The following is a 27412-nucleotide window of genomic DNA, read 5'->3' as shown; positions in this document are numbered from 1 at the left end:
GATTTGATTCGTTTAACATCCCCCCAATCCCACGGGAACAACCCCAGCAGATCTGCTCTCTCTCCTCACCCTTAGACTCTGACAGGGAAGGACACAGGCCTCAAGTCACACTTAGCTCCCTGAAGCTCATCTAGACCCTCCCCTGTCCTGGTCTCGTAGGGCTCCCAGGAAGGTGTACAATCATCCAGGAGTGTCGTACTCTTTTTCCTCTCCCCTTACGAAGAGACTGGACTTGCCTAGACACAGCTTCTCCTTTCACAGGTGAAGATCCTGAGACCCGCTTGTAGTTAATGGCAAAGCTGGTCACAGCCCACCGCGGTACTGCAGGCTGCTTCTCTCAGAGAACGACTTCTGTAAGTGTATTTGTGGTTAACAGTTTTGCTTTGTTAATTGGGGAGTTGGTGACGACAGAGGGAGGACTTCACCTGAGCTGCCCTGGCAATAACTTAGAGTCATCCCCGTGGCTCTGTGCCCCCACCCCTGTTTCCCCTGTGGCCAGTTCTTCCAAGGAGCTGAGGGGTGGGTAAAGCTCAGGAAAAAGGAGGAGATGCCTCTGGCTCTTCTGGGGCCTTCTTTGCTTTTTGGTGCTCTGGCCTTTGGCGCATACACACACACACACACACACACACCCCATGGGGTTTACGCATACTTCCTCCTGACTTCTAGTTTGGTGAATGGCTAAGGACACAAAGATTAAGACTTATCTGATCTGGTGTGAATCTTGACTGCCATTCCTGGCCAAGTGACTTTGGACAAGTCATGTAGATACTCTTAGCCTCTACCTCTTCATCTCTAAATAGGGGTAACAAATACCATGTATCTCATAGGAATATCATTAGTACAGAAGAGAATATACGTAAAGTACCCAACCCAGTCCCTTCTGCTCAGTGAGGGCTCCATAAGTGTAAGTCATTTAACAATGCCGATCATGATGATGGTGAGTATGAGTGTGTTTAAATCAGTCCATACTTGTGTCCTTCATGTTTCAGCATAGGCACGACTTCCTCTAGAAAACCCTGCCTGCTCCCACAATAGAGGGAGGGCCCGTCCTCTGGATCCCCGAGCATCCAAACTTGTCTGTGTTAATATTTTTACATTGCACTGTTGGTCTTGCCAACTAGACTGAGTTATTTGAGAAGAGCATCCATACCTTGTTCATTCCTCTATCCCCAAGATTTAGCACAATACCTGACAAATAGTAGGTGCTCAAGAAATATTTGCTGAATGAATGGATGAGTAAAGAGGTGAATGAGTGACTGAAAAGGTGACATGTGAATTGGGACTCAATGTCCCCTCTCCATACTGAGACTACTCTTTCCTCTGGACCTTTCCTCATTCTGCTTCTACCTTCTGGAAAGTCTGTCCCTACCTTTCCATTTTTCTTGAACATTCCCATCTTTCAGGGTCCATATGGAGTCCCTGCCTCCTCTGTGAAGCCTTCCCTGATAACTCTAACCCGCTGTGATTCCTCCTGAGTTGGAACTCACATGGGAATTATGTGGTATTGACTTCGACTGTCAGTTATCTTTTTATATTCATGTCACTTCTCTCCAAACTATAAGTTCCTAGATGGCAAGGATTTCACCTTATTTTGTTCTATACCTCCTGGGTGTTTTATAAACCTCAGGGACTCAATAAATGCTTACAGGTTGAGAGTCAGAGGACTTGTGTATGAGGCAGCAGAGGGCCACAGGCAGGACGCTGAGTGGGTGGCACAGTGCTTCTCCCACTACTAGGTGGGTCACCGTGGGCCAGTTACTTGCTTTCTTGGGGTCTCATTTTCTACAACTGCTCTAGAAAGTACAAACACCTGCTCCAGAGGGTTGAGGTGAAGAAGTACATGCAGAGTCCTTGACACAAGTCATGTCAGCCACCATCATTGTTCTTTCTCCTACATCTTCCACTCCTGTGGTCACCATCTACTGACTTCATTCTATTGCCCCACATTTTATGTCACCTTACCCTAAAAATTATGAGAACCCTGTAAGCAAGGCATTGGTCCCCTTGTTTTAAACATAAGGAAACTAAGAGTCAGACATGGTGGGTGACTTTTCAAAGGTCACGTGGCTAGAAAATGTCAGAACCAGGAGACAAGCCCAGATCTGTCTGACACCACATCCATACATATTACAATAAATTCTGGAAACAGTACTGAAGTCTAGCTCCTGCTCTGCCACTGACTTGCTCTGTGACATTGAGCAAATCAGTAAACCCTCTCCAGTTTCCTCAAAACAAGGGGGTCCAGCGAGCTGGTCTTTAACGTCATAGCTCACTATCGTGTGTGTTGTTCCTACTTGACTGTGAGCTCCTAGGCAGCAGTCAAGGCCCCTTCTCCAGCGTCTCTCATTCTCCTTTCCTAGAGAAGGCCCGTGCAGGTTGTTGATGGACATTAGATTAACTGGGGCTGTGGCGGGAGGGCGGGAACAATGCTGGGGAACAGTGAAAGACTATGAGGAATGGAGCCAGTGGAACCAAGTACTGTTGTCCTTGGCAGAGGGAGGCCTGGCCTGGGCCAGAGGGAGGAGGAGGAGGGGTGCCGACGTCTGTCTGTGCCTGGTTAAAGATGCAGACAGAGTCGCTGAGGCTGGCAGTTCGAAGGACAGGGATTTCTGAATGGGTCCAGGTGAGCTTGTGGTTTCAGTGGCGGTGGAGAGGGGTGATCTTGACTCAGAGCTGTGGCTGCAACTGGTTATCTCTGCTGAACAGTGGATTCAGCAACTGAGTAACCATGACCCACCCAGCTTTCCATGGCTTGAAATAGCTGACTCCTCTTGTCTAGCCGGGAAAGTCAGTTTTTAATACTCAGCTCTGTGACACGTCCCTGGACACCCTGGGAGAAGCCATCCCTCTCCTCTGCTCCGCCAGCATGATTAATTCGAGGCCATGCCTTGACATTTATCACTGCAGAGGAGATCATTTGGGGCTCTTAACAACTGACCAAACACGTGATGTGTTGGAGGCCCACCGCAGAAGCAGAAACGTGGCTGTCAGAACCGGCCCGCTCCCCGCCCTCCCCCTCCCCACCTCCACCCCCACTCCACCCCACTCCCGGGTCCAGTGGGAGTGTCCAGAGTGGCTCCCAGTTCTCCCTGGAGGTCCTTGTACTTAACCCTCCGCACCCTCACGCCTGCCTGCTGCCTTCTTCATGTTTTCACGCCCCCTTTCCCTCTCAGAATCGCACTGATGGATCACCTGCCCACACTGGGCCTGACCTGGAAGTGATGAGAAGGGGGCCCCCAAGTGTTTTGTAGAAGACACTGTTCCCTATGCGACAACAGCACTGCACAACCAAGTGCTAACCTGGGGGCTGTCAGCTACGGACCACGAGGACTGTGTGTAGACAGAGTGATGGCGGGGCCGTCCTTGGGGCAGCATGGGGTCTGCAGTGACTGTGTTATTACTGCCTTCCTTCTGCCAAACCTAATCCTTGGTCATTCTCTGCTCAGCTGCACAGGAGGAAGCTGGCAAGGTAGCCACACGCAGGCTTGCAGGGCAGCAGCCAGGTGTGCTCAGCCAGAAGACAGCAGGTTTGGGTGCATCCTCACTTCTGGGGTGGGGTGGAAGCTTTCTGCTGAGTGTCCCAACATGTGAGCCAGCTTTGGTTTCCTCACTGGTTCCTCGAATTCCTGGAATCATTTTGGAGGGTCTGTGTGTAACAGAGGACCGCAGCTCCCCAGCCCTCAAACAGAGGCCCTGACAAAGCAGACAGGCTGGGAGGGCCCAGGCAGAGGGGGGACATTGTTCCTCTGACTGCTTTATTTCTTTGGTTTGTGGCTATTTGACAACATCAGTAAAAACAGCTTATAAATTAGGTGCCCGGCTGTAAACTGCAGACACAGGTGTGGTGCAGGGAGCAGAGGCTCTCCTCCCCCTGCCCCTGCACGCTCCCCCTGCAGGGAAGGAGCAGCCGGTCCTCTCCCAGCACCCCCAGGCCTATGGCAGGGCTGGGGTGAGAGAGCCCCAGGCTTTCACCCCTAGTGCTTTCCCTCTTCACAGAAGCGTGGGGGAGCTGCTGTTGGCCCCTCAGAGGCTCTTCAAACAGAGAGATGTTTATATCTTTTCAGTGCGGTCCAAATTACAAGCAGGAAACTGGAGCCCAGGGAACATAAACCAAGGGATACAAGGTAGGTGTTTTTTTTTTGGTTTTTTTTTTTAAGCTTGATTTAAATCAGCCTTTAGAAGATCTCAAGTGCAGCCAGTGGGGAGGAAGAGCTGCAAGGAGCCAGGCAGGCCTGGCTGTCAGGAGCTCAGTGTGACCTGATACACATGCCTTTCATGTTTTCTCTCTCTCCCAGCTTGTTCAGAAAGCCAGTTGTTCTAATGGAGGAGGACCCCACAGAACTGAGCCCAGGAGCTCAGTGTAGCTTTGAGGCACTGCCAGGACGGGCCTAGCCTGCTGGCAGCCGTGCAGCCCAGGAACAAGGCAGAGATGGCAGGAGGGGTCATAAGGCCACAGGAGGTGGGTGGCCCAGCCCTCTATTGAAGCACCTCCCCTCTAACCCTAGGCAGGGACAAAATCTGCTCTCCTGCCACTGTACCTTCCAACCTCCGTGGGAGCCTCAGGACCCGGGTCAGAGCCAGGGGGCCTCAGCGTCCACCCTATCGTGCTCAGCGCACACTGAATGTGAAGGGGCCTCGGGACTTAAGTACCAACTAGAGCACCATTAGAGTTCGAGTTAGTTCCTGAACACAGAACACAGCTGTTTGGCCTCAGCACCCCCAGTTCTGTCTCTCTAGTGCTTTCATCTGTCCCCCCCCCCCCCATGGCTGTGTGAAGCTCCTACAACTGGGTCATTCCTCTGCTTTTGTTGATGTGTTTTCTCCGTGTGTGACAAGTCTTTGTGTGCATACCCTACGCACACAAGGACAGCTTGAGGGCAGGAAGAGAAGGATGGGAGCAGGTGTGGCCGCAGGGATGCCAACAGACAGGGAGAGGACACCCAGAGCACCGGGGAGGGCACCCAAGTGACACGTGTGTGCACGTGCTCATGTGTGTGAGCCAATACATTGACACTGAGCTAACACGTCTTGTGGGAGCTGCTCTTCTTCAGGCATTTAGTGTTTTACTTATTCCTTTAACCTGCAGGACAGCTGCCCACACATTCCACCCTGGCCCAAGCCCAGGACGTCTTGGAGGGACAAGTTCCTGGGCTATATTAGACCAACCTTAGACCCAGTGTGTTTTAGACCAGTGAGCTACAAAGCAATGTGCCATTTCTTTGAAAAGAAGACACTTCTGACCCACTGGGAAACATCTGGAAGTATTCTGTCAAATCTAATGAGCTGTGTGATCTTGGGTAAGTCACTTAACCTCTCTGAGTTTAGAGCTTTTATCTTGGAAGTTAGGAAAGTGATCCCTGTGAAATGGCTGCGAGGATCAAATGAGATAATAGATGAGAAAGAGCTCTGAAAAAGTAAAGTGTTTAAAATGTCTAGAATTCTATAACTGCAACAATCATTAGGATTAGTACAGACTGCGGTGAATACCAGAAAGAAGTGAAGGACGTCCCCACAACTACGCTCTGAACACCTGAGTTTTCTAGCCTGATCCTCTCTTTTCTTGTGTAGTGTTTGTGTTTCAGTCATTTTACACCCCCACACCCCCCCACACACACGCTGTTGATTGATGGTCGACCACACCTGCCACCTAGGGTACCCAGGAACCCATATTTACTCACAATGAGGGGTCCTGGACCAGGAGTGAAGGCTCTCAGTGTGAAAGCCCTACTCCTTGTCACCCTGAGCCCACACTGGGACCCAGGAGACTTTAAGATGACTCTGGATATAAATCTAGATCCATCTGGGTGGATCTGGGCCAACAGTTCCTTTGTGGTGGGGTCAGGTGACATCCTGGGACACCCTTTGGCTAGCCTATACCTAGTGTAGCTGTCCCTAGTGTGGGGGGGCCTCATTGGTGGGTAGTCGCCCCCAAAGGTAAGGGTCTGTAAGGTTCAGGAAATGTGTTTATGGGCAATTAGGAGTGGCTGCTATCTCACCAGGTGAGTTTACAACTTAGGAAGCATTTCTATTTTAGCAGAATGAGAATCACAGGACCTTTCTTAGTTTCAATTCTGGAGAAAGTTGTCCCACCCAGCCTGTCCACACCAGATGCTCAGGCTGACCCACGTCCTCCCTCCCAGCGCCAGCTCTAGGGCCATCCAGTGCACAGGCCTGGCACGGGTGTGCCTGCACCTCTGGAAGCTCCCAGAGCAGAGACCAAGGTACGACTCTGAGGCTTTCAGTTGGCTTTGGCCAAACTCCAAATGCAGATTATCTAGGATTTCTGGATCCTAGGGGCTGGATCCAAGATGAACAACATTTAGGAAACACTCCAGTATCCCCATGGATCTGAAATCACAATTAGCAGCAGCGCAGTGGCACACAAGAGGGGCCTAGGGTGTGGCCCCTTTTCTCCCCTGAAGTTTGGTCTCCTGCCACCAGCGAGGGGCAGTGTTGGGTTGGGGAAGGGGCTCTGAGAACTAGGTGTGGGGTGCAGGGTGATGTGTAGCCCCATGGTCATGCCTCTCAGGATCTCTGCTCTGGTTCTATGGCAGCAGGAAGAAAAAGGCCTAACACTAAAGCTTCCTCCCTGCTGCTGTCCTCAGTGCGGCATTTCCCCACCTACTCTTCTGGCTTTGTATTGATTTAAATAGAGAGAAAGCAGGTGCGGGGAGAGAGGAGCGCGACCAAGGGAACAAGAGGCAGCTGAAAGCAGAGAGGGGAAGAGGAAGAGGGACGAGCACCAGGGTGGGCGGGAGAGAGGAGAGGCGAGTGGGAAGGAGAATGAGAGCTGAAAGGGAAGATAAGCAGAGGATGTGGGAGCAACACAATCGAAAGGGAGGTGGACAAGGAGAGGGGAGAGAAGGGAGGGGACTCCTCCCAGGCGGCCCCTCCCCCAGTCAGGGATTTACCGCGGAGGATTGGCCTGCCTGCCTGCCTGCGATCCATCAGAGCCCAGTCAGCCCATGCCCGGGGGACAGAGCAACGCCAGGCTTTGCCAGATCCCTGGTCCTGGTCAGCAACCCTGGGCTTCATGGGATGTGCGTGGGCAGAGCAGTGCCTCCCTCTGTGCCCACCTGATGAGAGACCCCTCCGCTGCTCCCCATGGTGGGGACCAGTCCTGCTGTCCATCAGGTCCCTCCACCATCAGGTCTCTTTCTGTAGAGGAAGCACTTTGCATGCAGGGCTTCCCTCTGTCTGCTCCAAAGCCAGAGGAGACCCCTGAAAGGAGCCCCTGGCAGCTGGTCCTGCCATACACAGTGCCCAGCCATCCTGTGTGCAGTCTCTTTGGAGGTGATCTCCACAGCCAGGGCCTCTCCTCTCTCCGTTCTGTTCGTTCTGTTCAGCCCTGGGGCTTCGGCTTAGGAAAATACTCACACAGTGGTGTTTACAGGCACAGTTGGATTTGTCTGTGTTGCCATGACAACAGTGAGGGCTGCCCCTGTTCTCTCTCCCACCCCATACTCTGCTCCTTTTACAGCCTAATAACCTCTCTGTCTCTCTCAGTTCTCCCCCCACCATCATTCCTAATTTCCATAGAACGTAAATCCCCCTCCCCTTGGAAGGAGTAAAACTTGCACATATTTCTCTTCAGTCCTTCTAAGATTGTAAGTTCCCCAGAGCTGGTCCCAAGCACTGAGGGTGGAGTGGTGTCCTATATTGTGAGTGGAGCAGAGGGGCAAAGGACCCTGGGCAAGGTTTGTGGTCATGGGAAGGCCTCCAGCATACTCTGAGAAACTGCCTTCTCCTTCCTCAGAGTACCCCTCAATGCACCCACCCCAGCCTCCAGGCTTCCCAGAACCCCTCAGCCACCTCTACCCCAAACACCTGTTGTCCTCTTTTTCCCAATTCCCAGTCAAGCTTCCCCCATAAGCTGTTGCTGTTTAAGTCAACCCGACCTCAAACCCCAGGTCCCGCTCTGCATTTAAGTGCACTCCGGAGTATTGATCTGCTTGCTTCTCTCAGACCCGCCCCACATCCCCGTTCTGGGCTGGATTTACGTGTCCCGCCTCCTCAGCAGTACTGCTTTCTGTCCAGCACAATCTGAAATCTTCCTGCCCCAGTATCAGAACTCTTTCCTGTAGCAAACCCGTTCTGTGTAGATTGGAAGGGTTGATCAGCTACCTGTCCTTCATCCTGCCCCACCTGTCCAGGGGACAGGCACCCGGCCAGGCCACACAGCGCTTCTCTGAGACCTGCTATTAGGACGTGGCGCTCTTCCTCTGGACTGTGAACTATAGGACAGTTTAGACTTGGCTTCCAGGGGCCACCTTTCCCTCCACATGAAAAGGAACCAGTAAATGGCAGGAAGCAGTGTCATGGCGAATATATGATATTTACCTATCTTTCTGGAAACTTCCTGAGAGCAAGAGATGTGTCACCCCTACCAGACTGGAGCTCTCCAGGAACAGGAGCTTGGTACCCCATCAAAGTAGGGGCTCCCCAGGGTGGGAGGGTTTCTTAAGCAGATTAGGTGCTAAAGTTTTGGTAGTTTAATTGGTAAGCTATCAGGGATTTAAAGCTCATCACCAGGGTTTAATTCCTTGTTTGGATAACTTTATGAAAAATGCACCTGACTGTAAGCTCTGTCTTGTTCACCATGTGAGGTACTGAGTTTACAGAGAAAGACAAGGCAATCTTTGCCCTTCAGGATTTATAGTCTGGCAGAAAAACTTGTCTGTGTGATGACAGAAGTTCATATAGTGTCCAGTGGGGGCATTGGATGGAATGACAATAGCATCAGAGGGCAGGTCTGGAAAGTCTTCAGAGAAAAGATTCCTGAGCTAGGTCCCAAAAGAGGCAAAGGCGCTTGTCATCTGGGCAGGACGGAGAATGGCATTCCAGACTGAGAGCAGCCTCAGCAGAGGCATGAGGTGGGAACCAGCCGCCAGCTTTGGAGCTGTGAGTGGGTACAAGGTGTGGCAGGGAGGATGGGGCTGGAGAACCCCTAGTGCTCAGGAGCGGTTCCCTTCCCCTTCCCTCCTGGACCCTCCTGGCGGCAGGCCTTCATGGAATCACCTTCAGCTGCTTGGACGCTAGTCTTTCAGGTCAGGGTAAATGTGCTGGGCCATACAAATGCTCAAAAGGACCTCCTTTCTCAGCCCTGGCCTCAGGTTACCGTAAGCCAGAACTCTCAGTTGCCAGTACGGGTAACCACCTTTCTCTGTTAGAAGCATAAATAAAATACAGCATTTATCAAAAGAACCAGTGGGATGTGCTTCATCAGCTTAGGGACAAATCAAGTCACAGATTTTTTTAGTACTTAAGTTAATCCTTTAAGCATCCATCGGCCCAATTTAGCAGGAAGTCCAGTATCTCTTTCTTGATGTCCATCTCCTCTCCTCTTCCCCAACTCTTGCCCCTTGTAATTATTACAAAATTTCCAGGGTTTGTGAAGAGGGAACAGGCCACATAGTAGATAATTGGAGGGCTTGGCCACCCTGTGTTTCCATCACTGACTAATGAAACGAGGCTCCACAGTCAAGTGGGGCTTCTCCGTTTCTGCCATGATCGGCTTGCTGATCAGGTTCTCGAACAGACCCACTCAGGGATGTTCCATTCTTGGGAGCCCTGACATACTGCAAATGAGTATATATGCAATGTGATCATCCACTGTCCCCAAAGGTCACCAGACAAATAGCTGGATCAGAGAGAGGTTCTTGTGTTCCAAAACAAAGTTCAACCGAGTAAACTGGAAGATCTAGTTGGCTTTATTAAGTAATTCATGAATCCAGCAGCATCCCATCCAGCAAGTAGGAGGGTGCTCTGAGGGCTTGTACAAAATGGATGGTTTTTATAGGAAGAAGGGTGGGGCAGGGGAACTGCTAATAAATGAAAAGATTATTTGGGGGCTAGGAAGGGTTTTTATCTTGCAGGTTGCCTTTTCTTTCTATGGGGGTGGGGGATGGAGAGGGTCCAAGTGATGTATTACCTCATTACTGTTGACCATAAAATTTCAGACTGGTTAAGATTAGGTTTCTGGAAGAGGTCGAAACTGCAATTAGATGCGGTATTAAATCTAGGTTTGGTATCATGGGCTTTTAGTACAAGTGACACCATTTTGGGCCTATGGTTTTCTCTCTAACAATTGCCACAGCCATTCTGCCACCAAGAGAATCTAGGCCTCAGTATTAAGACCACAGGGTCAGTCTAGGCCGGTTCTTCTCAAGTTTTATTGTGCATTAGAATTAGCTTGTTCAAGCACAGACTTGGGGCCACACCCTCAGAGATTCTGACTGAGCAGGTCTTGGGCACGGGCCTAAAAATTTGCATTTCTAACAAGCTCCCATACTAGGCTGCTGCTGGTCCAGCAACCACACTGCATAGCCCTGTCTAGATTCTCCTTTCCTCAAGATGAACTCTACCTTGGGGCCCTTGGTGTCCATTCTCACCAGTAATGTACAAGATTATCACCGTCTCAGTCCATCTGGACTGACTGAATTTGAGTAAATAAGAGATCAGTGTCTTGATCCTTTCCTTTCAAGAGGCTCCTTGGGCCCTATGCAAATTGGTCTGGTCCTTACCCAGCTGCCTTTGAATCCTCCATACAGATAGTCCTCAAAGTGCGTTCCCTGGAACCAGCAGCACCTGGGAACTTGTTAGAAATTCAAATTCTTGGGCCTTACACCAGACCTACTGTCCTGTGTGTTCTTGTATGTGATGGTCAGCCAGGTGCGGTCACAAGAAGAGAAACAGGAGAGGCTCAGGGAAACCAAGTTTGCTGTACTCACAGCTTCCAGAAACAGGAGGCATACCACTTAGGGCCATGTGCGGAGGCACCGGCACTGTCGGGAGGCAGAAGTAACAGGAGAAAAGGAAGGGCTTGGGCCAGGGTCCTCACTGGGGTGTCCTCAGGAAAGGAAAGGCAGGGCGAGGCAAACAGTTGAGGATTGGCTAGTATAAATAAGTCCCAGGGGCTCTAAGTGATCCAAGTGGACCCTAGGTGCCCAGTACCTGGCCTTGGGATGCTAAAGGCAGAGGAATATTGTCTCCAGGAGCGTACTTGGGTTGTGGGAGCCACATAGAGGAGGTTTGGCTCTGGATTGGTTAGTTTGCATATCAAAGGCATGTTCCCAGGTGGGCCCTTTGCTGTTTCTAAGAAATGGCTGGCCCTGGGAGGGGTGGGGGGGGGCAGTCTCTCGCCCCAGCCAGAAAGGTTTTTAAGATGTCAAAACATAATATACAAAAATAAAAATATGAACACTACACCTACTGATTTAGAAACTCTCGGAGTGGGTGGGGTTAAACACTCCCCTCCAGGAGATTCTGATTCACACAAAAGTGTGAGCAACATCACTCTACTATCTAACAAAGATGTTAGAAGGCAGCTTTTGTCAAGCCATAAAATAGGTCCTTTAATGTTTCCACACGGGAGCCCCTTCCCCTGGCTTTACCTAAGCGGTGACTCGCTGAATCAGCCCCCTCCACCACCACCTGAAGGAGAGCTGTGGTGACTGCTGGGTGCTGCTGGGGTGGCCTTTCCAGCCAGTCCAGCCACCAACTGGCCTTTGGGCTTGTCACTCCCTTCTGTCTCCTTAGCAGAATGTGGGGACCGAACCTGATGCTCTCGAAGTGTCTTCCAGCCCCGCCTTTCCTTAGCTCTCCCCATCACTCCCCAGGTCCTTATCTGTAAAGTAGAGCTAGTTCTCACCCTGTGTTACACAGATGATGAAACGAGGGGATGTGTGTGAAGCACCCAACGTATGGTAGAGGTTTGATAGTGTTAGTGGAATTTTAAATTATTCTCTTGTCCTGTCAGTTTTGCCCAAACCTTCCTCTTAATTTTAATTGCTGCCTCCACTCTGTGCTTTCCTCAGGCCTCACGGGCCCTCTCTTCTCCAGAACTGTCTTCTCTTTGCAGAATTAGCATCCTTACAGCTCACAAGTATTGTGGGGAGAGGAGTCCCCCATATACTGCCTTAAGAAACAGGTGGTAGAGGGAGGAATTGAGGTCGTGCAGTTTGCATCAGGCAGCGAGAGATGGAAGGCCTCAGACACAATGACAGAAATGGCCTGCTCCAGTCCTCTGCTCAGCTGCTTCCTGCTGAAACCAAATTCCCGTTCCTCTTTCAGGCCTCAGCTATCCTGTCTGAGGAGCAGCTCAGAATATCTGCACCCAGAGCCCAGAGGAGACCCCTGAGTTTCTTCCCTCTCCTGTTACCACCCCCACTCTGTTTCCTCCCCCCACCCCTACCCCTCTCTGCCAGGGAGCCTCTGCCAACGGCTGGTTATTTATATCCCAGAGCAGCTGCTGACAGACAGCTGGGAGCTGGGAGACGGCTGACAGGGATGAGCGAGGCAGAAATGACAGGGTGGTGGGCGGTGCTGTCACTCTTAGCAGGACTGCTGGGCAGAGCCTCCTGTCCCTCACCCAAGGGGGTGAGACTTAGGCAGGGCTGACAGGGCATCTGGGAAGGGGCACCTCAAAGAGGAGGGAGCAAGAGCTATGAGCCTTGGGAGGGGGAGGCAACTGAGCTTGGAGGAAAGTACTTTGACCCAGTTGACCTGTTTTGGAAGGGGAGGGAGCAGCTGTGGCTTAATTACCTGGGCATTTGCCAGTGACATCTGCTGTTCGTAAGCTGTACGACCTTGGGCAAGTCACTTCCTTACTCTGGGTGAAGTGAGCTTGTTGGACACACTTTTCTCAAAGTCCTCTTCCAGCCCGGTTAGTGGCGAGGTTACAAACACAAATCCTGGGGTCTGATTCCTAGCTCCGCCACTTGCTCACTGTATGACCTTGGACAATTTCCTTAACCTCTACAGAGAGCAGAGCTCCCGTTTCCTCTCTGTAAAATCGGGGTTCTGAATAGCATCTGTATCAAAGGCTTTTTGTAGGGAGGAAATGAGTTAATTAATACGTGTGAGTGCGTGAAAGCAGTGCTGGGTACATGGTCACATAGTTTAAACAGAACCCCCATCAAGCCTATGATTCTTTGGAGGTCTCCCCTGGCTTTAACAAGGTAACCGTATTGGAAAATGTGAAGACAAAAGGGTGGGGTCCTCTTTATATATATTGCAGGAAGAAGGGGGCATCCTGCAAATTGGGGAATGTTTGGGCTAAGATTACATTTGTTCTGAGCCTGAGTCCTGTCTTCTGAATATTCTTCCACCTGTTATCTCTGCGGACTATTGTTGTTTTCTCAGAATACCAAAAGATCAAAAGGTTATTGTGCTCTTTATCTGACTCGCATTCTGCTTCTCCTTGCCTCTCCCCAGGCCCTGTCTTCCTTCCAACCCCTTGCCATCCTTCTATTTCAACAACTAATACCTGGTGTTTGAGAGAACCAAATCCCAAGGGTGTAATTAAGTCCCTCGGCACAGCTTGCCTCTAACACCAGCCTGGCGGTCAGGGTGGGGCTTGAGCAGGAATGTGGAGGGTGGGTAACCTTGGCGCAGGGAGCCCAGCAGTCCATCCACCAGCTCTGCGCCCAGCTGCAGGCCAACAGACACCCCGGGTCCACAGCACCACCACCTCAGCTGCTGTGTCTGGGAGCAGTTGAGGTTGGTGTGGATGGCGGCCCCTTCTCTCTTTTTACTAATCTTGCCCCCCTTTTTAGAAAAGGAGTATCCTCATAACAGATGAAGCAAAGAAAGCTGATGGGTTACCATGGAAACCAGCTGAACACAAACTCTTAGCTTCAGCTAATACTTGACTTACAGAAATACTTCCATAACCACAACTTGAACACACACACACACACACACACACACACACACACACACACACACACCTGTCAACGAAGAATAATTATTGGGTCATTTTTCTCTAATCATAGCAAGTAGGTTCCAATGTTGGAGTCCAGATGAGAGGTGAGGAGAAGATGAATCTGTTCCCTTAGATAAGACCCTTGCAATTCACTTCCTTCTAGAAAACTGGGGGCATCGGTTCCAACATCATAACATTGCCCAGGAGTCCTGTCTGGAGGATTACGTCCCCCAAATCCCTTCATCCTTTGCTGAGTCATCCCAGTGACAGACCTACCATGTGTCCCCGAAAATAAGACCTAACCTGACAATCAGCTCTAATGCGTCTTTTGGAGCAAAAATTAATATAAGATCCGGTCTTATTTTACTATAATATAAGACTGGGTCTTATATAATAAATATAACATAAGACTGGGTCTCATATTAATTTTTGCTCCAAAAGACGCATTAGAGCTGATTGTCCGGCTAGGTCTTATTTTTGGGAAACATGGTAAGTTAAAAAGTCTGGTTTCAAATAATCCCCTGCCTTTGGCCAATGCCGCAGCACTGGGAAGAAGGGAGTGTCAGAAATGGTTAGTCATTCATTAAACATTTCCTGATCACCCACTATGTCCCAAACGCCAGGAATTAATAGTAATAAAAATAATACAAATCTGGTCCGTCATCATGAATCTCATAGCCCAGGCCGTGGGTGGTATAACACAAAGTATCTGTTGCTAATAATAAGGGATCCACATTGGCAAATGATTTTCCATATGCACAAATATTGCATTCAAGGTGACTCCTATGATATCATGTGTTCTTGAGAGGAGAAAGTGATAAATCGGGCCACACCTAGGCCTTTCGGCTTTCCCATCTTTGGTCACTCTGCCTCGGCTGTCACACACCCTGACCACACAGCTGCCAACCTAACTTCCTTCTCTCCCCAGAATTGCCTTCTCAATTCAAAAGCTACCTCCTTGTGAAGGGGTCAATCTTGTACCCTACAGAAGGAACACAGGTGCTGTAAGAGCCACAGGGCAGGTATCTTTCAAAGGAGCATACTGCCTGAAGGTCAACGTCCACACACTCTTACATGGTATCTCATTTAACAAGAGAATTGTGAGCCTCAGACAGGTCAAACGTTTACAAGTTCACACAGCTGGTTTGGAGAGAACATGAACTCTCTCCCCACGCAGGTTTGCGGTCTCCGCACTTTTGCCACTGGGTCCGGGCAAACAGAAATTCTGGGTGGCTCTGCTCAAATGTCCCTGTATCAGAGTCCTTTTCTGTCTACCTTTTCCAAATTGTGCTTGCTATTCCTGTTACTCTCTATCCTCTTCATCTGTTTTTTCCCCTTAATACTCATTGCCACTGGAGCTAATATATCTGCTGTGTATTGTCAATCTTCCTCCGTTAGATTGAAAGCTTGTATCTCATTTGTTCACTGCTGTATTCCCTGCATATAGACTATTACCAGGCACACAGTAGGCACTCAATTTGTTTGTTGAATGAGTGAAGAATGAACAAATGGAAGCTCACAGAGCCTGCCTGCCTTCTGCTCGGCCCATTTTATGGAAGCTAAGGGTCACCAGGAACTGGCAGCAGAGGAAGTAAGTGGCCCTGGATCATGCCAGGGGCAGAGAGCTGGGGCCCAGGAAGCACACACGTCATAGCTAAGGCTGGCAGAGGCCCAGAAACCTTCAACAAGACAAAAGAACCTGTGTGGACAGAGCCCCAGAAAGTAGTTTACAGGCTCTCGGCCTCACGTGGAGGGGTGCTGGCTCGGGTGGTGGATGGCCGTAGGCTGTGGCCGGTTAGCCGATTGGCCGCTGATGTAACTGCTGCGGTTATGGAGGAGAGCCGAGGACTGCCGAGGAGTGCCGAGGAGCCGAGCAGAACTGAGGAGAGCGGAAGAGGAGAGAGGAACAGAGTGGAGGAGAGTGCATTGGGTCGTCGGTCGGTCGGTTGGAGGAAAGGCTGACGGCAGGTCGCACGTCCGGTGGACCCAGCCTCCAGTGAGACCATAGTGGTATGACTCCCCTACCTATGGCTCTGTGGGTGTTCCTTTTTGGCCTCACCATATCCTGCGTTCTTATGTGGGGAGCGGGACCAGAGACCCCGCAGGCCGCCCTGCACGACAAATGGCGGAGCGAGCTGGGTCTCCAGCACGACAGAACCAATGGCAATCATTTGGGGTTTGGCGCTGCTTCCCTGTTTTCCCCCCAGTCTCTGCCTCCATTCCCAGAGCCCAGTTCCTCCAGCCTGCACTGACCCTCCCAGAGCTCATCTGGAAACTTCTGATTTGCATCTCCAAAGAAATAAAATAAATTCCACTAAGCGCTGTCTATTTTTCCTTCTGTTTGCCCCGAGGCAAGCCTGTTGTGGCTCCTGGGATCTGGAGTGGGTAATCTAGGCGATTTCTATGGTTCAGGAGCTGAGGAACTGAGGGCCCTTCACAATGAAAAAAAAAATGGGACGGCAACTTCAATTCGAAAGGGGATAGCGGGGGAGGAGGGTGGAGGAAAGATAAACCAGCCACAAAACCCTCCTGACACAATGATAGCCATATTTGCATAACAGAGACTGAGAGCTCACTTAGAAGGAGTGGTAATTAGATTCTCCAGTGATTAGGGACACTTTCCAACGTGCAGAGAGGAGATGGAAATCCAACCTTGAAGCGGAAAAAGAATGTACAGAATTGAGGATCGCTAGCGGGTGGCGGGACCTGAGGGATGGCAGACTCCAGGCTTGGCCGACCTGACAAGCGAAGGTTTGCAACCTTCTACTTGTCCAGGACCCTGGTGTGGGGCTCGGGGGTGAGGGTGGGTATGGGAAGAGGGGCTGTGTTGAGGACATAAAAACCTGCTTTCTGGGAAAAGTTTCCCAGGCAAAGGGACTGGGAAGAGCCCAGGCCCAGCTGAAGCAAGCCTGGATGTTCAGGAAGAGCAAGAGGCCATGTGGCTGGAGCAGGGGAACTGGAGAGTGGGAGAGAGCTCAGAGCTCAGGAATGCCTTGGGCATCAGCTATCCTTCTGGATTTTTACTCTGAGAGAGAGGCCTCTGGAGGGCGGCGGCAAGAGCAGTGACATGACGGAATTCTTCATGAGGACAATTCCAGCTGCTGTTTTGCAGGCTGTAGGGGGCAAGGCTAGACGCAGGGAACCCAGGTTAGGAGGCAAATGCAGTGGTCAGTGTAAGGGTGAGATTCAGGGAATCAGTAACGCAGTTAGACTTAGCTAGTTTGCAGTTTAACTCACTGCATAAGTTGCTATCCAGCCACCTGTAATTAAACTTGCTTTGTGTACAGTTTGATCTATCCTGCTATTCATCTATTTTCTCTTTGTTTCTCCCCTCTCTGATCGACTGAAGAACTCTGCTTGTTCCCTTTGTCAAATACACCCATACCTCATTAACAACATCCTAACCTGGGAAAGAGCAATGTTTTAATCCTCAGGTGCCCGAACACTGTCATCCAGTTTACAACTCCCTTGCAGTATTTACTGGTGACACATTAAAGTCCCAGGCTGCTGTGGCTGAGTCCGAGTCCAGAGTCCAGAGATAACATCGTCTTCAAACAGACCAGACCCCAGGAAGGATGTCAGCCCTCCAACCTGCCTGACCCACTCTGCCCCTTTCCTATGTAAGAAAAAGCTAATTGGAAGTTAGTGCAGTTGTCTAGCAGACTTCTGCCTCAGTGACCCCCCCACCCCGACCCCATCGGTGTTTCTCTCCTAACTACCTGCAGCTGTCCACTCTCAGACTCTGGACTCTGCCCTGGCGACCTCCCCCACCCTCACTGGTGTTTCTCTCCTTACAACCTGTGGCAGCCATCATCTTTGGACACTGCCAAGGGCATTCTCTCTCTGCCCTAACTTTAATAAAAACTTCCTTTGTAGAGTCTGTGAATGCTTTCACCTTTTGTGAATGAACAGGGGTTAATTCCACGCCACAACTGTCAGGGCGCCCAGGTGGTGTCCTGGAGGTGGCAGGAAGTGCTTGGAGCCAGCAGAATTGGTTGCTGGATCAGATGAGAAAGAAAGGATTCAAGGATGATGCCCAAGGTTTCAGCCTGAGCAATTGGAGCTACTGTTTACTGAGGTGGGAAGAATGAGGAAGAGATAACATTTTGTTCTGGAGATATTAGGTTTGAGCTGGTTAAATATCCATGTAGAGCTGTTGAGAAGGTTGTTGGAAATTGGAGTTTGGAGTTCAGGGAAAGCGGCCTGGGCTGGAGATATAATAAATTTGCATATAGATGGCACTTAAAGTAATGAGAATGGATGAGATCAACTAGGGAGCCAGTGCTGATAGGAAAGAAAGGAGGTCGCCTGAGGCTCACGCTGTGTAGAAGTTCTTTCTGGCAGGTCAGTGGGGTAGGAGAGCATCAGTCTGGGTAAACTAAGGCCTAGATTTTAAGCATCCTATCTCCCCACACGATTCCTGTAAAACTCTGTCCTCGGATCCTAGAGATATGAACTGAAGCAGCCCAGTGTCATTAAAGGAGATGGAGACAGAGGACCACTACTGTACCCTGGACAGGTTCTTCCCTCTCCCAGGCCTCAGCTTCCTCCTGTCAAAGGAGGGGTAGATGCTTGAACTAAGGGCCCCTCCAGCTTGAACTCTTAACTTTAATTCCAGAAAGTCTAGTGCACGCCTACAACTGACTTCAGGGAGGCAGTGGGTTGATACCTTGTTCCCCTCATCTGGCTCTCACTGTCTACAGTACAGTTGAGCCTTATTATTTGTGGATTCTGTATTTGCAAATTTGCCTACTCACTGAAATTTGTTTGTAGTAACAAAATCAATACTCTGGGTTTTGGCGGTCATTTGCAGACTTGCAGAACAGCGAAAACTTTGAGTTGCCTGAGGCGCATGTTCTCAGCTGAAGTCAAATGAGGTGACCTCCTGCTTCCTTGCTTTCGCTCTCACGCTGTAAACAAGTGTCCTTTTCAAGGTTTGTTTAGTGCCACATTTTCCTCATCTTTGTGCCTTTTGTTGGTGATTTTGCTGTTTAAAGTGGCCTCCAAATGTGGTGCTGCAGTGCTGCCTGGTGTTCCTAAGTGTGAGACAGCTGTGAAGTGCCGTATGGAGAAAGTACCATTAGGATAGCTTCGTTCCGGCATGAGTTATAGTACTGTTGGCTGTGAATTCAATGTTAATGAAGCAACAAAATCTATTAAATTAGGTGTCTTTATACAGAAACACACATAAAATAAGGTTATGTACGGTACTGATCAATTGACGAAAACGTTGTGACCGGGGCTCACAGGAACCTAACCCTGTATTTCCCCTGGGAGCAATGGTTCAGTATTTGCTAATTCAGTGTTTGCAGCGATTTGTAAACCATAACTACTATGAATAACCAAAAATCAGTTTATTTAACTGTTTATTAAACCCTAGTATGCACACACATGAAGTAATTTCAGAACTGCTAGCCCATACCCTTGTGAGAAGCAATTTTATTGACTAGAGTATAGTACTTGTGTATAGTTCTTTTTGTCTCTAGTCTTTATAGCATCTAGTCAAAATTGTTTCCCCAAGTTTCTTAGGTTAGTTCTTTTCTTTCCCATCCCCTTAAGTGTAGGCACATGATTTATTAATTTGGTTTATTTATTAATTTGTTTCATTTCTTAGTTTGTATTCCTTTTGGGTTGACCCAACATTCTGGCTATTTTTTTTTAAATTTGCACACAGTAAAATTCAGTTTTTGTGGTATACAGTGCAGTAGGTCTTGACAAATGCACAGTTATGTATCCACCTGTACAGACATGACATAGAAAAATGCCATTACTCCAAAATGCCCCTGTCCTGCCCTTTACAGCCAGTTCCTCTCCCCACCACTAAACTCTGGCAGCCACGGATCTGCTTGTCATCCCTATAGTAACGCCTGTTCTGGAATGTCGTATAACGGACTCATAAATGTGTCGCCTTTTGGCTCTAACTTCTTTCATTTAGCAAAAGGCACTTAAGACTCATCTACACTGTGTGTCAGTCAGGAGGTTGTTCCTGTCCATTGCTGGGTAGTGTTTAACTCTGTGGAGGTACCATAGTTTGTTTATCCATTTGCTAGTTGAAGAACATTTGGGTTGTTCCAGTTTTTGGAGATTTTGAATAAAGCTGCTGTAAACATTCATCTACAGATTTTTGTGTGAACATAGGTTTCCATTTCTCTTAAGCAAAGCGAAGTGGGTTTATAGGTCACATGATAGGTGTATATTTGACTTTGTATGACACCATCCAGCTGTTTTCCAAAGTGGCGCAATGTATGAGAGTTCCTGTTGTTCTGTTCCTCATCAGCACTTACTATTGTAGTAAAAATTTAGCCATTCTGATAGGTGTGTAGTGGTGCCTCATTATGGTTTCAGTTTAACGTTTCCTACTGGCTAATGACATTGAACACCCTTTCATAATGCGTATTTGCCATCTCTACATCTTCTTTGGAGAAGGGACTGTTCTGATCTTTTGTCCATTATTTTAGTGGGTGTTTGCTTCCTTATTGTTGAGTTTTGAGGGTTCTTCGTCTATTCTGGATACAAGCCCTTTGTCAAAAATGTGATTTGCAAATGTTTTCTCCCCATCTGTGGCTTATATTTCTAGTCTATTAACAGTGTCACTTGCAGAACAAAAGTTTTTAATTTTGATAATATTTAATTTATAATATTTTTCTTTTATGCTTTTGCTTTGTGACCTAATTAAGGTCACAAAGATTTTCTCCTATGCTTCTTCCAGAAGTTTTAGATCTGTGTTTTACATATGGTCCACATGTAAAATGATCCATTTTAAACTAATTTTGAGGTGATTTTTGTATAAGGTGTGAAGTATAGGTTGTGATTCATTTTTCTGCATATGTTTATCAAATTGTTCTAGAACCATCATTGAAAAGACTAACCTTTGAGTAGTCTTTGAGTCAATTGAGGAAAAAGACTGAGTTTCACAATGGGTTGAAATGGTAATCCAGTTCTGACACCAATTCTGTGTGTGTTTTTTCAATACCATAAAGCAATTAACTCACTTCTGACACTGTCTACCTGGAGACAGCATTAGATCCCACAGGTGAAGGGCTCAGTCCCACAAGACTGACCCCCTCCCTTCAGATGCCCATCACAAGTTCAGTTTGTCACCTGTGCTTCTGACCAACTGGCTATAAATCAAAGGTTCTCACGATCTCCAACTCCCTCTTCAGTTTCCATTAATTTGCTGGAGCAGTTCACAGAACTGGAAATTATAAAAGTCACACAGGAAATTATGGAAAGACTTTGGACTTCCCACAAATCATTAAAACGAGGAAGGGTTGTTGAATCAAACTCAGGCAGAAGGGTTGTTGAATCAAACTCAGGCAGATCTTCTGGGGAAGGGTACGCCTAGCTGATGTCCAAATGAGGTGATGTCCAAATGAGTTCTACCTCCTTGGCTTGCCAGTTAAGGTGGATGCTGCAGCCTGCACTGGAAGCCAGGTAGACTCATTGGTCCAGGGTGAGAGTCTAGGAGAAAGGTTGTTTTGTTTGCTTTCACAGTGAGCCCTGTTGTAACAACACCAAGGTGTCCTGGTGCTTTGACTGTTCTCTCCCTGGGCTTCTAATGGAGATTGACAGAATCTAGCATTCCACGTAATTCTATTGTCAGTTTCAGCAGCCTCCTGCACCTCATTAGACAAAAGTAGAGAGAAACGAGCAAAGAAGGAATGTCAGCCCCAGAGCAGAGGGGGCCTGTTAGAGTAAGCAGCCTGCAGGAGATGACAAGGTAATAGGAAACTTATCTGGGCCTTCCAACTATCCCCTGTAGGTCCTGCATGAGAAACTGGGACATTTACGACAATGCTCTGAGGACTGCAGCCAGTGTGGACTGTTCAGGTTCAGCTGTTGGCCCTACTCACCGAGGGACAGAGTGAGAGAAGGCTAAGAAAGACATCTCTTGAATTGTCCAGTTTTGGATCAGAGGCTCCTCCTGGTCGTGGGACCCATCAGGGAGGTGTCTGTGTAGCTTGGGTGTGAGCAGCAAGTGGATACAGTGTTGGAGCTCAAAGCCTTACTATTTGATTTATCTAGACCTTTAGGATTTCACTCTGTGGGATAAACTGTAAGACCATGGGAGAGAATCCTGCACCTATAGGAAAATAGAGATCTGTCATTGTCCCACACTAATATCCTGTCCTCAGCCCTGGCCAGAAATACACACAGACTCACATAGACACACACATAACACACACAGCACTCACATGTACAGCTTCATGTACAAGAATGCACAAGCCTCACTCGTGTATTCATACACAGTTTTAAACACACAGAATCTAGACCAAATGTAGATGCCAGCTACACATCCATACAATACATAGAGGTTCATGCTGAAAGCATTCATCTAAAAGTTTTTGTTTGTGGCTGATGGCATCAGCCTATTTGCCATCTATTTACATCTTGGATGTATACAGCTCATATACACATTCACACCTACCCACCATTCTCACAACACACAGCACGCACTCAAACACCCATGCCACAGCACATTCACACACACACACACACACACACACACACACACACACACACACACACATGCCTCTTCCATTTTCACCATGCATGAAAGCTCCTGAGCAGACCTAATCACTCAGATGCTACCCCTGCTCCACGTGTGCACACCTACACACTCATGCTCTCCCTCCAACAGGCTTTGGCAGGCTGGGCCAGTGTCCACACAGACTAGCAGAATAGGAGTGCTTTCTGCTTCCCTCCTGTCATTGACATGCGTCACCTGTCCCGTCCTTAGTTCTTTGCAATCTGGCTTCAACTGGGTTGAATGCCAAAATCTGCCTGGCACAGAGCCCAGAGCAGCAGCCAAGAAGCAAATATCCTGTGGGAATGAACTTCCACGAGCTCAGATGGGTGCATGCCAACTCTGGAAGGACCATCAAGGAAAAAGGCTCTATAGGTGACCCCCCACTCCTCACCAGTGCTTGGGAGAGCCATGGGATGAGTCAGCACATAGAATCCTCTTTTCATCCCTCCTTTCTCCTCCTCAAAATCTTGGATATTTTGGGTATTCTATTAATAGGCCCTTCCCAAACTAGACGAATGAGTGTGGCCTGAAAGAGACACCAGCTTAGAGAATCCAGAGTTGGAGTCTGGGCTATTACATTTCCTATTAGCCTTTGCTTGGGCAGCACTATAGCCCTATAATCTGGAACATGCCTGAAACAATTCATTTTAACTGAAAAAATACGAATGTATGTCAGCCTGTGAAAATGGACCCACACTGTCCTGTCTCTAGGGACCACTCCGCATTATAAGGAGATCTCCTTATAATGCAGCTGAGGAATTCTTGCTGTTATTGTAACCTACACCAGGTAAGTAAGTCATTTTCTTCCCCATCTCACGTCTGGCCCTAGCTCCTCCCTGTACCTTGCATTACCTGTTGCTAAGTAATCAGACTAGTTACCAATATTTAAAGAACTGTTATGCTCCAGGTACTATACTAAGTACTTTACCAACATCTCATTTAATCCTCACAACATCCTTGTTGGGTGGATATTACTGTCCCCATTGTATAGTCAAGGAGTCTGAGTCTTGAGAGGCCAAGAAGCTTGCTCAAGTTCACCACTCTAATAAACAGCAAAGATGGGATTTCAACTCAGGTCTTTGTTTCTGAAGCCCATGCCTTCCCCTCTACACCAAGCTTACATTTATGGTCACCAGTCGTAGAATGCAAATTCTGTTTATATATCCATTGTCTAAGTCTAACCCCCTTTTCTTTAACTATAACCAGACTATGAATGGCAGGAATTGTGTTTATTGAATGCATTTCACGGTGCTCAACATACTTCCAGGAAAATATAGTAGAGATTACTGTTTTGAAAAAGTAATCGTTTCATAAATTTCAAATTGTGTCTGGAGTGAACAGACCAAGTTCAAGCTCTGTTCTTAGAAAAGAACAAACTTCAGAGAGAACTGGGTTTGAATCTGGCACCACCATTTGCTGGCAGTGTGACTTTACTTTTGTTACTTCCTCTCTCTGGCCTCAGTTTCCTCATTTGTAAAATGAAGTAGTGCATGTGATGGTCTCTTGGGTTCCTTCCAAACGTGATTTTCCAAGAGCCTCCTGTGTCACGTGATACAGAATGGAAGTGACAACTGAAATCATTTCATGTGCTTTTGGAGCAGACCACTTCCTGAACGCCATCTCTTTCCTCCTCCTGTGCATCTTATCTGTTGGTCTGCTCCTGAAGGAATCCAAAAAGTCAAGATGCAAAACAATAATAATAATAATAACTACTAGGTCTGACAATTAAGTTCACGAACGATCCTAGAAAAAGTGCTCCATGCCTCATTGCTGAATATCACTAAGGTCACCTTCGAAGGACTCCCCTTGGGAAGCTATGCACCAACGCCAGTGCCTAGTCCACCCTTCAAAGCAATTTTGGAACTCTTTTTCTGGAATGGCCATCAGAGCTGTCGTCATATTACCCTTGACGTCATGAAGTCATCAAAATGTCTTCCTTTCAATATTTCCTTTATCTTTGGGTAAAGAAAGAAGTCACTGGGGGCCAGATCAGGTGAGTAGGGAGAGTGTTTTCCAATACAATTATTTGTTTACTGGCTAAAAACTCCCTCACAGACAATGCCGTGTGAGCTGGTGCATTGTCGTGATGCAAGAGCCATGAATTGTTGGTGAAAAGTTCATGTCGTCTAACTTTTTCATGCAGCCTTTTCAGCACTTCCAAGTAGTAAACTTGGTTAACTGTTTGTCCAGTTGGTACAAATTCATAATGAATAATCCCTCTGATAGCAAAAAAGGTTTAAAAAAAGGTTAGCAACAGCATTGCAACAAGTTCTCGAACTTAATTGTCAGAACTTAAATGTGACAGTTGTTGACTAGAGTTATTGTGGTGATCATTTCATAACGTATACAAATATCAAACGGTTATGTTGTACACCTGAAGCTAATATAATTTTATACGTCAACTATACCTCAATAACAATTATGACATAGATAAATAAATAGAAAAAAAAGAAGAAAAAAGTCAAGATTCAAGTCCCCTCTCATTGGAGAACAAAGACACACTTTGACCCAGCTTAGCTGACAAGACAGCTACCAGGAGCTTCCCAAAGCCACAGTCGGTCACCCCAGCCACGTGCCAAACACTGCATGTGCTGAACACTCCCCATGCTCTTAAAGAGCCTGTGTTAGGGGAAAGAAAGTCTGGGGATATGACTGAAGGACTACGAAAAAAAGGGCTGCGGAGGGACAGACAAGCTGAGCACATGGGTGGTCACACTCTCCTGGGTTGACAAGACCTCCAGATATCTGTTGACAGAAAGGGACAGATCCTCACTGATGGGAAGACAACAGCAGCCATGCAGGCCTACCCCACGCGTCCTTTCCCTGTCATTAACAGGTAAAACAGCATCACTGTTGTGCAAAGAGCTAGTCTGGGAGAAGGAGTCAGGATTCTAGACCTGGCTCTGAGGTACTGGTTGACTCGAGGCAAGTCATGCACCTCTCTGAGCCTCAGTCTCCCCATCTGTATGCAACCAGGTTCTTTCAGGCTTCATTCTGGAGGTGTAAGCAAAGAATATGGATCACAGTAATGGTTGCAGACACTAAGGCTCTAGGTCTCCTCAGGAAAAGTACTGGAACCTTAGTCCCCAAATGTTCCTCTTATGGTTCAAAGGCTCCTTGGGACAAGAAAAAAGTGGCCATGACACACTCTTCTTCTATACCCATGATGTCCCCCCTCTGCCCTTCTCCACACACTTGCCCAGTCTCTCCCTTGCGATTCTCCTGTAACTAGAAGCTCTGGTCCTACCTGTGTGCGGTAAATATTTAACGACGAGCTTTGAGGTGAGGGGAATGCCTGATTGTAGGATTTGCCAGTTGCCAAGGTGCAAACACTCCCACCATAGCTAATTTCAAGATACCAAATGTGATGTCATTGAACGCAAAGCTAGGAAGATTCATAGCAGCACCTCATTATATATATAGTATTCTCACCATACGGATACGCCAGACATGAATCACCTCAAGGGCATAGATAATAATAAGATGTAGTAAAATAATTAGGAGGTGATGAATTTTGAGCACTTATTAGCTTTGCTTTTATAATTTATTTAATTGTAGCTTTATGCAATTTATTTTTAATAATGGTTGGGTTTAACAACTGTCTCACGAAATTTCTGAAAAATGCATCGTACCTCCCATTCAATCCTTCTCAGACAAATGCTAAAATTTGCAGAGGTACGTAGTTGAGGCCCTTGCTGTGTGAACTTTGTGGGATAAATGAGCGCACTGATTTCTGCATGCTGCGTCATCTCCCTCTTTAACCTCGGTTTCCTCTTCTGCTGTGTAAGACATTTCTCCCAGATTCCCCCTCCTTCGTTGGAATAGCATTGAGAGAAATAAAGTCAGGGTAGTAGTAATACCTTGCTTCTTGTGGAACCTACAGTTTACTAAGTCCAAATCTCATATTAATTCTCAGCAATTCTGTGTCGTGAGGTTGATAGAGCTGTGAAGTTAATGGACGGAGCATTTCACCCAGGTCAGCAAACTTTTTCCATAGAAGACTAGAGACTAAATATTTTAGGCTTTGCAGGTCTTATGGTTTCTATTGCAATGACCTGATTCTGCTATTGTAGGTTAAAGGCAGCCATAGACAATGTGTAAAAAACGATAGCAACTATGTTCCAATAAACTTTCATTATGGACAATGAAATTTCAATTTCATATAATTTTCACATATCACAAATGTTATTCTTCTTTTGATTTTTTTTAACCATTTGAAAATACAAAAATCACTCAACTTGCAGGCCATATAAAAACAAGCTGTAGGCAGAATTTCACCTGCAGGCAATACCCTCGCAGAAGAGGAAATTGAGCTTTGAAGACAACAATGACTTGTTCAAGTTGATCTCAATGGACAGAATTGGGACTGGCTTGGTTCCTATTCCGTTGACTTTTCCACTAAACTAACCTGCCGCAGAAAGGAGCTGCTCCTGCTCTTTAATACACTTTGAGGGACCCACAGCTGAATTCTCCATTGTGGGTCCTCTGTAGTCCTGAGGGCTTGTGGGTCACCTTCCTTGACGGCTCATTTCTGACTCTTTAACTGCAGTGGGCCTTCCTATGCATCAAAGTTAATCAGAAGAGGCTTTTGGACAATGTATAGTTACAAGCAATTTGTAACTCTGCTCCTTTGCTGTTAAGTCAGAAAGTAAAGCGCCCACTGTCTTTACAACTACTGGTTTTATGACTGTCCTATCTTCACCAGGTACCCTACATTTTCACAAAGTGGGGACTGCTTATCTGTTCATTATTCTGTGTTCTCAAGCATTCTAGTCCAGGACTCTTCCTTCAGGAAGAACTTGGTTACTAACGGCTAAGCACCATCCAGCCATAGTGGTGTGCAACTTACCTGTGGGATTTATTTTCCCTCAGATATATTATGACGAGAAGTCTAAACCTCCAGAGGGGTGTAAAGAATTGCACAGTGAACACCTATGTGCCTGCCACCTAGACTTTATAAATAACCTTTTGCTGCCTTTGATTTATCACGTATCTGTCCATCTATCCATCCGTCCGTCCATTCTTAGGTTTTTGACACATTTCAGTGTAAGTTGCAGACATCGGTACACTTAACCTCTAAACACTTTAGCATTTTATTGTTAACTAGAGTTTGGTATATTTTTATGCTCCTTTTTAATTAATTTATTTTTTGACCTGGCATAAATTTGAGAGGCTCT

General features: G+C 47.6%; 1 long non-coding RNA gene across 1 annotated transcript in view; it reads left to right on the top strand.

Annotated features, from left to right (window-relative positions):
• The first annotated feature begins 259 nt into the window (after window positions 1–259).
• Window positions 260–27412, top strand: part of LOC141569383 (uncharacterized) — a 65465-nt gene continuing 38312 nt past the window's right edge. Inside the window, exons 1-4 of the long non-coding RNA XR_012492963.2 lie at window positions 260–353; window positions 3447–3527; window positions 4065–4124; window positions 5087–5297. This is a non-coding gene — a long non-coding RNA (uncharacterized LOC141569383). The remainder of the gene's footprint in view (window positions 354–3446; window positions 3528–4064; window positions 4125–5086; window positions 5298–27412) is intronic.

Source organism: Rhinolophus sinicus, chromosome 11 (assembly GCF_057876585.1).
Source record: "Rhinolophus sinicus isolate RSI-liver-muscle chromosome 11, RSI-T2T, whole genome shotgun sequence".
In the NCBI taxonomy this organism is placed as follows: domain Eukaryota; kingdom Metazoa; phylum Chordata; class Mammalia; order Chiroptera; family Rhinolophidae; genus Rhinolophus; species Rhinolophus sinicus.
Note: the sequence above shows the minus strand (reverse complement) of the source record. Positions and strands in the feature narration are given on the sequence as shown.